Here is a 17,486-nt window from a genome sequence, read left to right on the forward strand (position 1 = left end):
AATGCTTGTTGCTAGGGCTGTGCTCCCAGTGCCACATATGCCCCCAGTGGCAGATATTCCTCCACAGTATCAGGTACACACATGTCCCCAGTGCCAAATATAGCCCCCCCCATGTGCCAGGTACACATATACCCCCCCAGTGCCACATATGCCCTCTCAGTGCCACATATGCCCCCCAAGTGCCAAATATGGCTCCTCCTCCCCCAGTGCCGAATATGCTCCCCCAGTGCCAGTTAAACTCTAACCCCCCCTCCTTCCCCTGCTCCCCCACTGTTTTGTGATGGAGGGACACGGAGGGCACAGCGCGCGCCTCTCCTGTGTCCCTCTTGCATCTCCGACGGGTCTGTTAAATGAAGTGCCGGTTCGTGAGCCAATCAGAGCTCACGAACGGCACTTCATGTAATAGACCTGCCGGAGACGCAGGAGGGACACAGGAGAGGCACGCGCTGTGACCTCCGTGTCCTTCCATTACAGCAGCGGAGGGAGAGAGAGGAGCCAGCAGATTGACATGCGGATGGCTCATCCGCATGTCAATCTGCGCCAAGTCAGTGGCTGCGCCCCTGCAGCCCTGCACCACCAAGCCAACGCGAGGGCTGCGGGGCAGTAGTTATGCCATTGCTTACCAGCCCCGCTCCTGCTCCTGACCACTGCTGCTCCGTATGGCCGCCCGCTCCTCTCTATGGGAGAGACGTCATGACATCTCTCCCATAGCAGCGCCGCACAGGCACTAGAGGTCAATTATGACCTCTAGCGTCTGACAGTGGCGCCGGCTGCAGTGCGCGCCCACACAGCCCACGGGGTCTGCTGCAGCCGCGGACCGGGATGCAGGTGCGGGTAGGCGGCGGGCACCTGCGGGGTGACTGCGGCCACTGCTTGCCCATGCCAAGAACCGCTCCTGGTGATGGTACACATGGCACCTGATTGGCCCGGTGGATAAGTGCATCCTGATGACATCACCAGCGACATGGAGTCGCATTCCTGCTGCACGGCAGACCAGAGACGCTCAAATGTAGGGAGAGTCCTGGTATGGCTAATAGGGTATTTATGTGGATGTATGTCTGTACTGTATGTATAAAAACAGCACTGAACTTGTGATTATGTCTTCCTGATGATGGGCATAGGCCTGAAACATAAAAATAAAAAGCACATTTTTGCATTATTCTGCAAGTCTCTGTGTGCCGCCATATGGTCTGATACATATACATACAGTATATTATATACACACATACACTCTACATACACACACACACACACACACACACACACACACACACATAACACTTCCACACACACACATAAACACACACACAGATCTACACACAAACGCTGCTAATTGCACATCTCCCCCGCCTGCCCTGCACCCCTCTACTCCTAAAACATACTTTACATGACTGCTGAAATGGGGCTCGCTGTAGGTGCTGCTCCAGTGCGAATGAACTCCAAACCAACTCAGCGGCAGCCCAGCCCCAGACCACAGCTCTCATTGCTCCTCCCTCCTCTCAGTATTCAACAGCCAGCCCAGCAGATGGACACAACCACGCGGAGAGGGAGAGCGCCACCTCCTCCCACTCCGGCTGGGAACTGAACACCAGCCGGCTGTGGTCCAACACATGCATACACTCTGCCGGCGGGCGGTGCAGCGCTGATCGCGGCATACAATGAGTCACTCTGACTCATGGTAATGCCGGCGGCTGTGGGCCCCTTCACAGCGCCGGGCCTCGGTGCAATAGACCGCTTGCACTGGCGCAAGTTCCGTCACTGCATGTGGATGAGAGACACAGATCTTGCGCAGAGCAGAGAGGTTAGGTTGGAAGATATATTGAGATAAGCAAAGAGATGTACTGTATGTTAGTGTAGTTGGTTAATATATCCATATGTGTAGTATTTTATATTGAATGTTGTAGTATACAGATAACCAATGGAGGTACTGACAGAGTGGACAGCAGACAATGAACATTTAGTGAGGAAGATCAGCCTCACAGCTGCAATCAAAATGGATTGTGGTGGTGAGAGTTTGTATTGGGGAAGACCAGTAAGGAGACAATTGCAATAATCAATGCATGAGATAACGAGTGGATGAATAAGAGTTTTTGCAGTGTCTTGAATGTATTCAGCCCTACATTCAAGAATAGTATACTTATCTCATAATGTAGTCTGTAGTGCTAACAATTAATCAATTAGCCTTAGATACAGTATTAGGCTTACAGGTCTATTACATTACATTTACAAGTGACCTATTAGAGGATGTTAGCTGTCTTTGTGATGATTCAATTCCCTGCACTAGAAGCTGATGAAAAATTAAAGCAAAATCTTTTTTCCAAAGAAAGATATAAAAAGTTAGACATTTTGAAAGTGATAATGAATGAAAGAGAAACATCAGATGGTTGTTGCAGAACTCTATTTAGGTATAATGCTGCCCTAGGTATTGTATGTTTGAGTAATAAGGCCCCAGAGTGTATTGGTAGTGCTATTGTGGTACAAAGGGTCATATGTACTAAGCAGTGGCAAATTTCACTTAAGGGCTGCAGGACTGCAGCCCTCCAGTAATTTCCGCCACTCAGCCCAGTGTCAGTGAAGCCAGATGTAGTCCGACATAAAGTACCAGCCAATCAGCTCCTAACTGCCACGTTACAGGCAGTGTTTGAAAAATGACAGACAGGAGCTGGTTGGCTGGTACTTTATCCTTTCCAATTTATCTCTCTCCAAGGATTAGTATATATGGCAGGCATTCCCAACCATGGTCCTCAAGGCACACTAACAGTGCCTGTTTTAGTGATATCCAGGCTTCAGCACAGGTGACTTAATTAGTAGCTCAGTTATTTTGATTAAACCATCTGTGCTGCTGCCTGGATATCACTAAAACCTGCACTGTTGGTGTGCCTTGAGGAACGTGGTTGCAAACCCCATGCAAGTTTGCGAATGCATCACAGATCACAATCCACTCGCAGATGCATGCGCAATTTCCAGAACATCGAAGATTTTTTGCCATCTGAGCAAATGTAAGTAGGTCTGAGGCTGCAGCTAATCTGCGACTGAGACGGCCTGGAAGTGGTCTGTGCTGACGTCAGAGACCCTACCCAAAAACGCCTGGGCATACCTGCGTTTTCTCTGACACACCTAGAAAACGTCAGGTTTCCACCCAGAAACGCCGGCTTCCTGTGTCGTCAAACATGCATGCTCAGTCGTTCTATAATCACTTAATTTGCAAATTCTCTTAATAGCAATCCATGCTGAATTAGGCCCATAGACCCCTTTGTCTTTTCCATTTTATCTCTCTCCAAGGCTTAGTACATATACCCCGTAATGTCATATCTGTTAAAAGCCAAATAAAAGCCCCAACCCCATTCAAGTGAAATCCTCCTCCCTAACCTTGCTCACATTACTAACTAAAACATAAAAAATAGAAAAGAGTATATTATACTGTACATAACAAAAATGAAAAGTTAATTTTTTATCAGTTCCAGCATGAATTCCGGTATCCTGATCCAAAAAAGTTTTGCCAATGTTTAGCGTACTTTCCAGTGTGTCAGATACTGTTATTGTTTGTTTTTGTAGAGTAGGGGCCTTATTCAGACCTGACCGTAGATGTGCGAGAAAATACACATATACGATCAATTTCTTTGACAGGCGGGGGGACGCTCAGGGCAGGGCAAGTCAACCCCACATGCTGTATCTCGCTCCCCCCCCTCACACATGAAAAGTATCGCACAGCAGTGATGCTTTAGCATGTTTTGAGTAGCCCTCTGCCTGTGCAGCCTAGCTGCAAAGGCAGACAGATACTCGCCATGTTAGGGTCGCAACGGCTGCATGTGACTTCACGAAGCTGCCGCGGCCCGCCCCTCAACTGGTACAGATACTTCTGCGTTATCCAGACCGCACCCCTAAAAGAGAGCATCGATACCCACAAAACGCCCCATTCCCGCCCCCCTGCAGGTCTTAAACTGCGTTCTGAAGAGCTTGGACATGCACGTAACGGCATACACATATGCGCAGATGTGCAGAAATTGCGTCATAGCGATTTTAGCACATCTGCGACAGGGTCTGAATCAGCCCCTTGGTTATGTACATTTTTAGTTTTTACTGCACACCGAAAGCACATGTAAGCTTGAGTGTTAATATCCCCACACAAGTTTTATAATCAGTGCTCGACGTTGCAGTGGTTATTGGGTCTTATTAATGACCAGCGCTGACCACACAGTACAGGAGGCACTTACCACATATAAACATACATGTTATGCGCTATGTAAAATATGTGCTTGCTGGTTATCTCTGGGATCGAACAGCAGTGCTGTGTGTATTAAGCCACCATGCAGCACTTAGGACTCTCCTTTAAACCGCCCCCAGACTCCTATGGGCTTGGAAGGAGAGTGAATCCTAATGCTAATGAGTCCCGGGTGCTGCATATTGGCTTAATACACGCAGCGCTGCCAATCCTCGGGATAACTGGCCAGCACATACAGATGGGTCCACATTTATCTTGACCTTTAATAGGATTAACTGAAGCTGGCCAGTCGGACTTATTCCCCTGCTGTAATGACTTAATCCCCTGCTGTATTGGGACCCATCTGTATATTACAGCACAACAAGTATGTTTAGATGTGCTAACCAGGGACGTGCAGTCAGGGGAGGCAGGGGAGGCAGTGTCTCCCCTGTGATTATTAAAATAATAAAAAGAAGATACTTATGACACATATTCTGTGTCATAAGTATCTTCTTTATTGAATCCTACTCATTTTACTGCTTTAAAGCAGTTTGGGAGGCACTGACAGCAGGTGCCTCCCGTGGATAATGGGAACGGGACAGTGCGGGGGGCGGAGCCTATCACTGGGCTGTAAAAGCCCATGAAAAAACATGGGGAAAGCGGCACTGTTCCAAGTGCCTCGCTGACAGGGACACCACCCCCATGTCAGCGAGGCACCTGTGATTGGACAGCGGATCCAGGGCTGGATCCGCTTGTCCAATCACCCACATGCGGCGCTGCAGGCGGCGGGTCCCGGCGTGAATGATAGGCGGGAGTAGCGGTGGCCAGTGTGTCTGCGGCTTCCCCCCTTCCCGTCCTCCTGCTCCGGCTCCCGCTCACCTTGCCAGCGGCGGCGGCGGTCCTGAGGAGTGTGCAGCTCTCCCCCCCGTCCTCCCCCGTCTGGCTCCGTCCTCCCGGCTCCCGATCACCTGACAGCCAGCAGCGGCTTGTGCGGCTGTCCTCCTCCGCCGGCTGCAGCAGCAGCAGGTTAGTTCTGTGTGTTGTGTGTGTTCGTTTTCTCTCTCTCTCTCTCTCTCTCTCCCCCTCCTGTGGATCATATGTAAGCATAATGTTCATTTTTACAGGTACCCCTTTGGATTCTACTGGACAAGTGGACGTGACCGGCGTGGGATGTAGGTAAGTAATATCTCTCATTTTTACAGGTATCGGCCCTATTGGATTCTACTGGACAATTGGACGTGACCGGCGTGGGATGTAGGTAAGTATGTGTGAGTGTGTAAGTGTGTATTAATAAAATTTTACTGTCACGGTGTGTGTGTTTGTGTTTTTATTTGGGTATTTTTTTTGTTGTAGAACTACAGGTACCAGCGAGCCCGTTATTTCCCCGCCTGCTGGTACTTGAGGTTCTCCAAGTACCAGCAAGCGGGGGAGGCTTGCTGGGCCTTGTTGTTCCACAACAAAAAACAATATTCTTTTTTTACACACATGGCTATCAGCCTGGACCCACCGCCTAGGGGTGCTGGGGACAGCCTCGGGCTTCACCCCTGGCCCTTGGGTGCCTGGAGGGGGGGGACCCCTTGATTTAAGGGGTCCCCACTCCTCCAGGGAACCCCGGCCAGAGGTGACTAGTTGGGGGGGTAATGCCATGGCCGCAGGGACCTACATAAATGTGTCCCCCGGCTGTGGCATTATGTCCCTGGCTAGTGGAGCCCGGTGCTGGTTTTAAAAATACGGGGGACCCCTACATCTTTTGTCCCCCGTATTTTTGGAACCAGGACCGGACTAAGAGCCCGGTGCTGGTTGTCTAAATACGGGGAACCCCTGTCCAATTTTTTTCCCAGTATTTAAACAACCAGGACTGGCTCAAAGAGCCCGAGGCTGGTTATAATAAGGAGGGGGGACCCCACGCATTTTTTTTAACCCATTCAGACCCTTCTCCATTAAGTTAATGGAAGCCCTGGACAACAAAATTGCATTCATGTCCTCCTCCCACTCCCTTCCCAGTCCCAAACACTAATTTTATTTATTTTTTCTATAAAAATGTACACTATAAAAATGTACACTACACTACAAGTACACTACACTACACTACAAGTATGATGAGCAGGCAGCGGGCATTGGCGGCATCGGACTGAGATAGAAATTAGTGGCGGAGGGCTGAGTCAGGTGATTGTGGGCGAGTTTGTAAGCCTTTGGCGGTGGCAGCGGGTACCGTCTCAGAGGCAGTAGCGGGCATTGGCTCGGTGGTGGTAGGGGTCATCGGCAGGATTCGGCGGACATTATGGCTGCAGTGCCTCACCAGCCACTGACCTCACCGCACGCCACTGGTGCTAACCCCCCCCCCCCCCCGCACAGTGTACCACCACTTTTATTGACTCCCTGTCGACAGAAGCGGATCCATTAAAGTCACTCAGGTAATACCATAATTCCACAATTATAAGATTGCAAATTCTATTATGTTGTACAGTATATTTTCTAAAATCAAGCATATTACACCAGTACACTAAATAACATGTGCGTGTGTAACACCCTGCCCCCCCCCCCCCCAACACACACACACACACACTACCATTTAGTGCTTACAGCAGCAGTTAATGCAACTGCCATAGGTATGAGGGGAGTTGGGGGTAGGTTGCCATAGCTACCCAGAAGGAGCTTTGGGCTGAGGTAACCGCTGAACAGAAAGTCCTGATCATTCTTACTGTGTCTGGTGAGAAAGAAATAGAGAGAGAGGACAGTTATAGTGAGATGGCTGCATGGGCAGAGAAAGGCAAATGAGGAGGAACACTTGGCTGTAATAGGTTAGAGTGAGGATTTGCTTCTGAAAATACTGTTTTGAGAATGGGCCCTGGGTAGTGGCAAATTTCCCATTAGGCAGGTAAGGCATGTACCTAGTGGTGGAACTTGTTTGGGGTTGGCACTTGGATGCTGGTGTTGGTACTTACAGCCCAAAAAGTACAAGTAACTGATAAATATTTCTACTGTACTGTACCATATGCCAGCTTGCATGGAGTGTAAATGGATAGGACATGTACATACTCCTGTCGGCTGTCCTACTTAGTAAATATGTATACATAATTAAAAATAGAAAGTGTCATAGTGGCTTTTTAATTATTCTATAAAATTGTCTATCATCAAATGAAGGCTTATAACTATTCACATAAATAAATACACAAACATAATAGAACCAATAGAGACAGAACTGGAATTTCTAAGCATACAATATTCCGCTTCATGGTAAGTCACCTGTCTAATCTTCCTGACAGCTATACTCTGGCCCAGTGCATTGATTAAGGGCCCAGCTCCATACAGTGGGGATCAAAAGTTTGGGCACCCCAGGCAAAAATTAATTTTAATGTGCAAAGAGAAGCCAAGGAAAGATGGAAAAATCTCCAAAAGGCATCAAATTACAGATTAGACATTCTTATAACATGTCAAAAAAAGTTTGATTTTATTTCCATCATTTACACTTTTGAAAGAACAGAAAACAAAAAATGGCGTCTGCAAAAGTTTTTTTTTTAGTTTTCTGTTCTTTTGAAAGTGTAAATGATGGAAATAAAATCAAACTTTTTTTGACATGTTATAAGAATGTCTAATCTGTAATTTGATGCCTTTTGGAGATTTTTCCATCTTTCCTTGGCTTCTTTTTGTACATTAAAATGAATTTTTGCCTGGGGTGCCCAAACTTTCTTTCCCCACTGTATACACAGCACATTTGATAAGAGACCGTGTTACCACTGGGCATGTGCAGCAACTCTGCTCTGTCCTTTAAACTGCTTGTTGTGGTGGCAGCTCTACCTATTGTATTTTACACTATTGCTCTTGTCATAATTTGAGCTGCTGGCCAATAAGAGGGGGTTTCCAGGCAACCAGGACAACCACTCCCCCCCCCCCCGCGCTTTTGCGGTGCTATATAGTATAGCATGTATAGCTGCTACAATGCTTTGATTTTGGAGTAGGAGCCTAATAAAGGAATTTTCTAATACATTTATAAAGAGTTGACCTCTCTCACATTTGAGGTAGCTGATGAGGGAGGATGGACACATGTCTTCAAAAAATAATTTGTCACACAACCATCAGTGTGTGCTGGCTCCACACCTTACTTCACCTCCATATATTTCTGCTGACAGGCAGCCATGCAATGTGACCAAGATAACAAGATAACACAAATATGGAGGAAAGCATAGAATGTGCTATCATGTCTTCCGTATTTGCCTTACTACATAGACCCAGCTATCTCTAACTATACAAATACTGTAGTCATACAGGCCTTAAATGAGTACACCATCATCATCAGACCTGTACTCTCAGTGATCAGTTCTTATACAAAGTTCATATTTTTTGTATCACTATAGGTAAAACTACCATTTAAATATGTAAATTGATCTGTGTGGAAATCTGGAGAACTGCAGAAGTGTGTCTTTACTAGCTGCCATCAAGATGAGCAATGGCTGTAGAGGCACTTCCTGTATAACAAACAGTTCCTGTATAACAATTGGATGGCAAAGTTGCAACTTCCACATCCAGAATACATTTACAAATTAAACTGTGAATTAATTAACTGGTGTTAAAATATGTGAAATCAGCTATTTAAAATTCACTCAATGTTTGTGGACTAAAAATTGTATGCGCATTTGAAATAAGACACTGCAAAATGTTCCTAGTCATGGAGAAGGAAAACAAAGCATGAGGTCTTGAAGGGGTTAAATTGTAAATATTTTAAAGTACTTGTTGTAATATATTTCAGAACTCTAGAAAAATCCATTTAGAAAGCTTGAGGTTTCATATATATCAAAAAACACCTTTACAAGCTTCTTCCAGTATAATTGATTATTTGCACAGAGCCATGTATCTGTGAAGTTCAGAATACCCCAGGGAAATAATGTAAAATAGATTAGGAGATTAAATGTGAGAAAATTGGTTTTTACTAGCCACATTATTAATCTCTTTCCAAAATGAGTTTTTCATCAAAGTTTGCCATTGAGCACTCCAGCTACAGTGTCTTGATCAATAAAGGAATTAATTCAAGAAAAAAAACAGTCAAAGGGGTATGTGGGTAAATTTCCACTCTTTATTCTGCAATGTACACAATTTTAAACTGTCATTTCTAAAACACTATAAGACAAGAGAAATGATTCATTTTGTGTCATAAATGTAAACATTTTTTTTATAAAATCACCAGGACAACTCACATCTCTGCTGAGATGTTCTGTAAATCCATTGCTTTCAAGTTATTAAATATGTTGCTACATTTCCCACTTCAAAACAAAAACATAATTACTCTTTCCTTTGCAGTGTTAAAATTAAGGTATACTGTTCTTGTAGTTGACATTGTTACAAATATATATTGTGATTTATTTGTTTCTTTCCTACAGTATCAAGTCTCTCAAAGCGATGGCATCCAATTTTCATGCTTCTCCAAAACACTGAAGCTTACATAAGTATAACTTTTGAAAACATATGTGAGAAGTAAAATTACTGGTAAAATGTACTTTTTGATTGAACATTCTCTTACTGTATTTTGGTAATAGGTTTCATTGTTGTAAAATAGAAATCAGCGTTTTGCCTTAATTTTGCAGATCTCTACCTGTAATCTTTCAAGTGCATTGAAGGGGTAGTGGATAAGTGTAATGGCCTTCCAGCAGAGGTGGTAGAGGCTAAGACAGTAGAGCAATTGAAACATGCTTGGGATAGGCATATCTTACAAAGAACTAAGGATAGAGAAGGGTTGAGGCTATCCAAAGGATACAAAAAGGGGCAGTATAGATGGGCCAGGTGGTTCTTATCTGCCGTCAACTTCTATGTTTCTATCGCCCAGATTTATCAAGCCTCGGAGAGTGATAAATACTGTAGCACAGTGATAAAGTACCAACTAATCAGCTCCTAACTTCTATGTCACAGGCTGTGTTTGAAAAAATGACAGTTAGGAGCTGGTTATTTATCACTGTGCTATTTATAACTCTCCAAGGCTGGATAAATCTGGACCTATGTTTCTATCCCATATATTGTATGTGCACAGATGTGTTCTTATTCACCTAGCATTTTTTGTCCTGCGTAGCATGAAATGCATAGTGCATTTTAGACGCTGCACCACAATAAGCTACTTTTGAACTTTCACACTATAGTCTCTTTTTCTCACAACGTAGCACCTTTTTTGCATTGCAGCTGCACACAATCAGAAATGGAGTGTACTGAGGGCTTAGAATTTGTACTTTTCTCATAATAATGGCAGTGTAAATTTGCATGATTTTCCTTGATGGGATGTATGACTTAGCTCAGACATATCATTTATCTCTCACCTTTTTTATCAGATTAACATCCTTGATGCACTGCTATAGCACTCAGATCTAGTAGTGATGCACAGGGTACATTCACATTGTGCTTGATCGCATTACAGATACAGATTCAGTAGAAAATACTGAACAATGCATGACACCACATATTTTTCATGGAGGGCCAAATATGGATACCGTATGCCAGTGAGGACATATAATCAGCACATGACCAAAAGTAAATAATCCTTATAGCAAACTATTCACATTCACATTAAAAAAAAAGTGATTCAAAGTTGGGAACAAATTAATAAAAGAGGAACAAGTTTGAGAAAAATTTGTAAAGAGAGCTAGAGATGGGAAGAGTATGTCTTAGCTGAATTCTTCTAACTTGTAGGGTAAAAATAAAAAAAATGACCAGTATTTGTTGGCTACAAGCAACAGCAGCCAGCGTCCTTGTATTGTAACATGGTTTGTTCAAGTGCAAAGGTGCTCTATTCTTTTGCTTTGCTTCCAATTCTGTATCAGCCCCTATAAGGGCATGTGAAGAATACAAATTAGTAAATAGTAATTGCATCACTGAACTGGTATAATTTGCAAAAATAATGCTATATTATGCTGGGATTTCTAGTAGACAGAAACCTGAGTATCACCAAGTAGATGCATCTTCAAATTCTTACCATGCATATAAATGGGTGTAGTTAAACTATTCAGACAACATGATCAGGGACATAATTTAGGGTGGTGCGATATGTGCTACCATACCACCACAAGGCAGGGGGTGCTGTTCTGTAGCACCTGCTAATGTTTTGTTTTAATCAATCAATGCAATTTTCTTCTCTTTAATTCCCAGTATCACTTGCCTGCTCCCATCTACCCCTTACATCCCTAACCACCTTTAGTCACACACTATTTTTTTAAGGCACATATTTCAAAATACTTTCATACTTACTATACAGGAGCAAATATCTCAATGAGTAATGAGTGTCTGACTGCAATTAGAAGGTCATGGGTTCGAATCCTGGGTATGACAGTATTTTGTGTGCCTTAAAGAAAGAGGACATGACTGAAGGTCCTGGGTGTTACTATTAAGAAATGTTTGATTTAAAATAAAGGTTAAGGTAATTAAGGGCCTGATTCAGAGATGGACTGAATTGCAGAGCTGCACACAGGCAGCATTGTAATTCCATCCATCAAAATACAAATTTGCAGCAGGAGGTGTCTATATAAATTAGACACCTCATGTATTGCATTAGTGATCTGAGTGCAGTATCGGTAGATGCTGCCTCAGATCAAGATCAATATATGACCATCAGTTTCGATGGTTGCAGATTTGACCAGGCTGCGTAAGATTAGGCTTACTCAGCCTGACCAGTTCCTGGCAGCTTTCAAGGCCAGGAAATATGCATACAGCCATGCAGACCCTGGCCTCATCCCTCCCAGAAAATGGGGTCTACACATCCCTGTCACCTGGAATGCTGGCCAGGAATGCCCCTTCTCTGCCTCCCAGATACCACAGCTTGTCAATAGAGCTGTGGCTTGCAGACACTGCGAGAGGACTCTCAGATGGGGGCTGCACATGTGAAGTCCTCACACCATTGGAGATGTGTGCTAACCATTGGGTTAGTATAAATCTCTGAAGCAGACAATAAATGACAAAGAGGTCTCAAGTGCATAAATGATGATTTAAGAGGACTGGGATCCAAATATATTTCTTGGGAGTGTTCTGTAAGTATAGGCGTTCTATAAGTATGTATATATACATATACAGTATATGTGTGTGCAGCAGCCAGAAGCATTGTTAAAAGTGTAGAGGCACGATTACGATTTTCTGTCCACAACTCAATACGATTTAGTGGAAAGCTGCTCTAAGAGCTGTTTTTAATACTATTGGTTCTACCACTGTTGTTCTTAGAAATCTCCTTATCAAGTGGGGATCAATAAACAAACATAGAATGAGTCGTATTGAATAATCGGCTAAATAGATATTCCATGTGGTAAAATCGAGTTCGATATCACTTTTTAAGTGTTTTTATTTGCCTATTGAAGACACATTAAGTTGCTTGTCCATATTGTGATTTTTGATTGTAAATAAAATACCCCTGATGAAGTCTGTAGGACGAAACGCGTTGGGTTAAGACAGCAATTTTGTCATTTCTTCAAGGAAGACCAATTGTATATTGACATATGATTGAATTGAATTGTTACCAACATCAATATATGTATGAAACATTGATTGTCTCTTTGGACATACTGTGATACAGCTCATTTTTACTGTGTTTTATAAAAATAAATAAGTCTATCTCTTATGACTATTTTATTGTATAAGTGATAAATTTGTTGACATACCAAGTAAGATCACAAGCTCCCTGGGGAAACACCTTTTTTGCTGATATATATATATATATATAGATATATATATATATATATATATATATATATATACTCTGTAGTAATCAGCAGCACTCCATACAATGTAGTAGAGATAAATTAGGCCGGTGCCCTCCGTATGGCATCCCCAGCAAGGATGTCTACAAACACAGCCCTCGGTCAGCGGCACTCACGGCTCCCTGATGACATGTCCTAATGAAAATGTTTAATCAATAACATTGAAACGTTGACTTCCAATGTGACTTGGTCTCGTTTTATTCCCCGCTGAGGGAGCCACGAGTGCCGCCGACCAAGGGCTATATATATATATATATATATATGTGTGTGTGTGTGTGTGTGTGTGTGTGTGTGTGTGTGTGTGTGTGTGTATGTATATATATAATGTGGGAAGAGGCTTCACAGCAAGTGCTTTCACATGTCCCAGGACTCGCATTATATACCTGTTTGAAAAATATGGGGGGGAAGGGTCACCAATGCGACTCTGAACATGATGAATATTACATACAGTTATGGGCACATACCACTACGAAGGACATTGACAGGGTATGATAAATGCACATCCTCAAACTTCAATAGCATTTACAGTATTTGCAATTTCAGACATTCTTTGTTTACAGAACTGTTATAACATAACATAATGTCCTGAAAGTCTATAAAGGTATGACAAAATAAATCAAAATGTACTGATTTCTGAACTGCCAGCAAAGGGTAACCCATGTGTTTGGACAATTGGGGGATTCTCTTCATTTCTTCATAATAATCTTGATAATGTATATGGGCTCTTCAGTACTTAAATAGCTTAAATTAAAGAACACAGACTGACTTGTCATAGTGCAGGAAAACAGAAGTTTTTGGGTATTGGTATTGCATTGTAAAAATAAACATGTTGAGGTGACAATGTATTGTGTGTGTATTTGTACATCTACATTTATATGTAGGAACAATTGTAGGAAAAATATGTTTTTGTACCAGTCAGTTTGTATAAAATTACACTAGTTGAGCTAGACCAGCTAGGAAGCTCCCAGTTACAGTATAGTAGTATATTTATTAAATATTCTTTTACAATCCAGAGATCATTATTGTGGGTATCTGCTTTTGTATGCATTGGCTTCAACAAAATGACCACTGTAGCTTGTTTTTTTAATATTTAAAAATGAAAAATTTAGAAAGTAATTTTAATAGTTTTTCTTTAAATTGGGTATGAGGAAAAATGAACCTTAGTTTATAGAATAGTATTAATTTGCTAATATGAATAGATTTATATAAAGAGAATTAATATTAATATTACATTTTGTACTGTAATATGAGTTTTACATGTAAATATACAGTTTATATATTGTTTTTTTATAGAAGTTTCATAACTGACTACTGGACTATTTTCTGTTCTGCATGCAATTCTGTAGTGTCTTGTTATGCTTTACATATGGACCACTGTCCTTTATGTCATTTTCAGCAGTGGTAATAAAAGGACAAGTTCTTTTTGTAACACTATGGGGGCATTTCCTTGATACAGTGTACTTCTACTTTAAAATCAGCTTTTGTTCTACCACTTAGAATAAGGTACCACTTGCCTAATGATCTGAGAATTTTCCCTGCCTAAGCATTACTTTTACATAGGAAGTTCTGCCAGTGGCTAATGAATAGGCTGGAGGGGAGACACATAGGGGCATATTCATTATGAAAAAATTGTGCAATGAGAATTTTTAGTTTTCAATTCTCACTGAATCTCTCACAATCTTTTTCAGTATTCATTATGCCCCCATGAGAACATTATCACTGCTCTTTTTGAGAAGACAGTTTTTCAGATAGTGATAATTTTCTCCTCTTCTGCACACTTGTCTACGCTCTGTTCTTGAAGCTGCGCATGCGCAGCACCCGAACAAGGAGGTGATGATTACACATATACAGTATATATATATATATAATTTTTTTTTTTTTTTTTTACATATAATATCACTCGCTGCCAGGACCTGATTACTGCCTCCCGGGACTGACTGCTGCTGCACACTACGTGTAGTGGTGCCCCCCCCACCCCACACTACCCGCACCTATACTGCCTCCCAGAGTGGGCCGCTGCTGCACACTCCATGCAGCGGTGGACACACACACTCCACTGCCTGGCACCTATGCTGCCTCCCCGGGGCTGCACCACCCTCGCTGGCACCCTGTGTCAATGGCTGCCCCGTCCCCCATGTCTGCAGCCGCTGCTGGAGCAGCTCACGGAGTCACTGGAGGCTGGCTGGTGGCACTGAGGGGTAAGCTGCACAAAACAGAGCACCACGGTGAGGGATCTAAAAAGATCCAGCCGCTACATATGCAGTTACACAAGGTGCCAGCAGCTTGTGCACACATTCAGGAAGCTGTTCTCCATCTCAGGGTGGCGAACAGTTTCCCTTTCAAACTCTGAAAGAAATACTTTTTCTGAGTTTGATTAATGTTCCTGGGGAATGTAGAAATTGTGACATTTAAAGGACGATGAATCTGCCCCATGATCTGTTGCATGGTTTAAATTCTGCATAAGTGTAGTTATGGTGTTGCCAACACAAATACTCCTCAGTAGCCAGTGCTGTGTAAGCCTTATTTGCCAGATAAGTATCCCTTACTCAGGGATGAAGCTAGGCTTTCTCTCCCATTTTTGAAACTATTGACACATTATCTAACTTTCATTGTCCAGTATTTAAAAAATAAGTCTAAATTTTGTCTTTGACAATAAATGTTTATCATTTACCTCCACTGCTGGTAGCAGATATTTTGAGATTTAACACCACTATATTAATATAATTTTCTCAATGAAGAAAAGATGGAAAAATCAATATTACATTAATTATTTACCAAAGTCACCTTGCAAATATAAATATTTCATTATTAATTATTTTTCTGCAAATTATAACTGTCAAAAGCAATTACATCAGGTCATCTATCAATGAAAGTGTCTTGCATTAATTGAAAAGTATCACTACAATCTATTAAATGCTAGAGATGAGCGCCGGAAATTTTTCGGGTTTTGTGTTTTGGTTTTGGGTTCGGTTCCGCGGCCGTGTTTTGGGTTCGACCGCGTTTTGGCAAAACCTCACCGAATTTTTTTTGTCGGATTCGGGTGTGTTTTGGATTCGGGTGTTTTTTTCAAAAAACCCTAAAAAACAGCTTAAATCATAGAATTTGGGGGTCATTTTGATCCCAAAGTATTATTAACCTCAAAAACCATAATTTACACTCATTTTCAGTCTATTCTGAATACCTCACACCTCACAATATTATTTTTAGTCCTAAAATTTGCACCGAGGTCGCTGTGTGAGTAAGATAAGCGACCCTAGTGGCCGACACAAACACCGGGCCCATCTAGGAGTGGCACTGCAGTGTCACGCAGGATGTCCCTTCCAAAAAACCCTCCCCAAACAGCACATGACGCAAAGAAAAAAAGAGGCGCAATGAGGTAGCTGACTGTGTGAGTAAGATAAGCGACCCTAGTGGCTGACACAAACACCAGGCCCATCTAGGAGTGGCACTGCAGTGTCACGCAGGATGGACCTTCCAAAAAACCCTCCCCAAACAGCACATGACGCAAAGAAAAAAAGAGGCGCAATGAGGTAGCTGACTGTGTGAGTAAGATAAGCGACCCTAGTGGCCGACACAAACACCGGGCCCATCTAGGAGTGGCACTGCAGTGTCACGCAGGATGGCCCTTCCAAAAAACCCTCCCCAAACAGCACATGACGCAAAGAAAAAAAGAGGCGCAATGAGGTAGCTGACTGTGTGAGTAAGATAAGCGACCCTAGTGGCCGACACAAACACCGGGCCCATCTAGGAGTGGCACTGCAGTGTCACGCAGGATGGCCCTTCCAAAAAACCCTACCCAAAAAGCACATGACGCAAAGAAAAAAAGAGGCGCAATGAGGTAGCTGACTGTGTGAGTAAGATAAGCGACCCTAGTGGCCGACACAAACACCGGGCCCATCTAGGAGTGGCACTGCAGTGTCACGCAGGATGGCCCTTCCAAAAAACCCTCCCCAAACAGCACATGACGCAAAGAAAAAAAGAAGCGCAATGAGGTAGCTGACTGTGTGAGTAAGATAAGCGACCCTAGTGGCCGACACAAACACCGGGCCCATCTAGGAGTGGCACTGCAGTGTCACGCAGGATGTCCCTTCCAAAAAACCCTCCCCAAACAGCACATGACGCAAAGAAAAAAAGAGGCGCAATGAGGTAGCTGACTGTGTGAGTAAGATAAGCGACCCTAGTGGCCGACACAAACACCGGGCCCATCTAGGAGTGGCACTGCAGTGTCACGCAGGATGTCCCTTCCAAAAAACCCTCCCCAAACAGCACATGACGCAAAGAAAAATTAAAGAAAAAAGAGGTGCAAGATGGAATTGTCCTTGGGCCCTCCCACCCACCCTTATGTTGTATAAACAGGACATGCACACTTTAACCAACCCATCATTTCAGTGACAGGGTCTGCCACACGACTGTGACTGAAATGACGGGTTGGTTTGGACCCCCACCAAAAAAGAAGCAATTAATCTCTCCTTGCACAAACTGGCTCTACAGAGGCAAGATGTCCACCTCATCATCATCCTCCGATATATCACCGTGTACATCCCCCTCCTCACAGATTATCAATT

The 17,486-nt window shown here is 43.2% G+C and overlaps 1 protein-coding gene across 4 annotated transcripts in view; it reads left to right on the forward strand.

Annotated features, from left to right (window-relative positions):
* MGAT4C (MGAT4 family member C) overlaps window positions 1-17,486 on the forward strand; it is a 210,686-nt gene that overhangs the window by 117,981 nt on the left and 75,219 nt on the right. The window contains exon 2 of one of the 4 annotated variants that reach the window (XM_063930504.1): window positions 9,577-9,682. The exons of the other annotated variants lie outside the window; for them this stretch is intronic. The gene's annotated coding sequence lies outside the window, so the exon portion shown is untranslated. The remainder of the gene's footprint in view (window positions 1-9,576; window positions 9,683-17,486) is intronic. 4 annotated transcript variants of the gene reach the window in all.

This window comes from Pseudophryne corroboree, chromosome 6 (assembly GCF_028390025.1).
Source record: "Pseudophryne corroboree isolate aPseCor3 chromosome 6, aPseCor3.hap2, whole genome shotgun sequence".
Classification (NCBI taxonomy): domain Eukaryota; kingdom Metazoa; phylum Chordata; class Amphibia; order Anura; family Myobatrachidae; genus Pseudophryne; species Pseudophryne corroboree.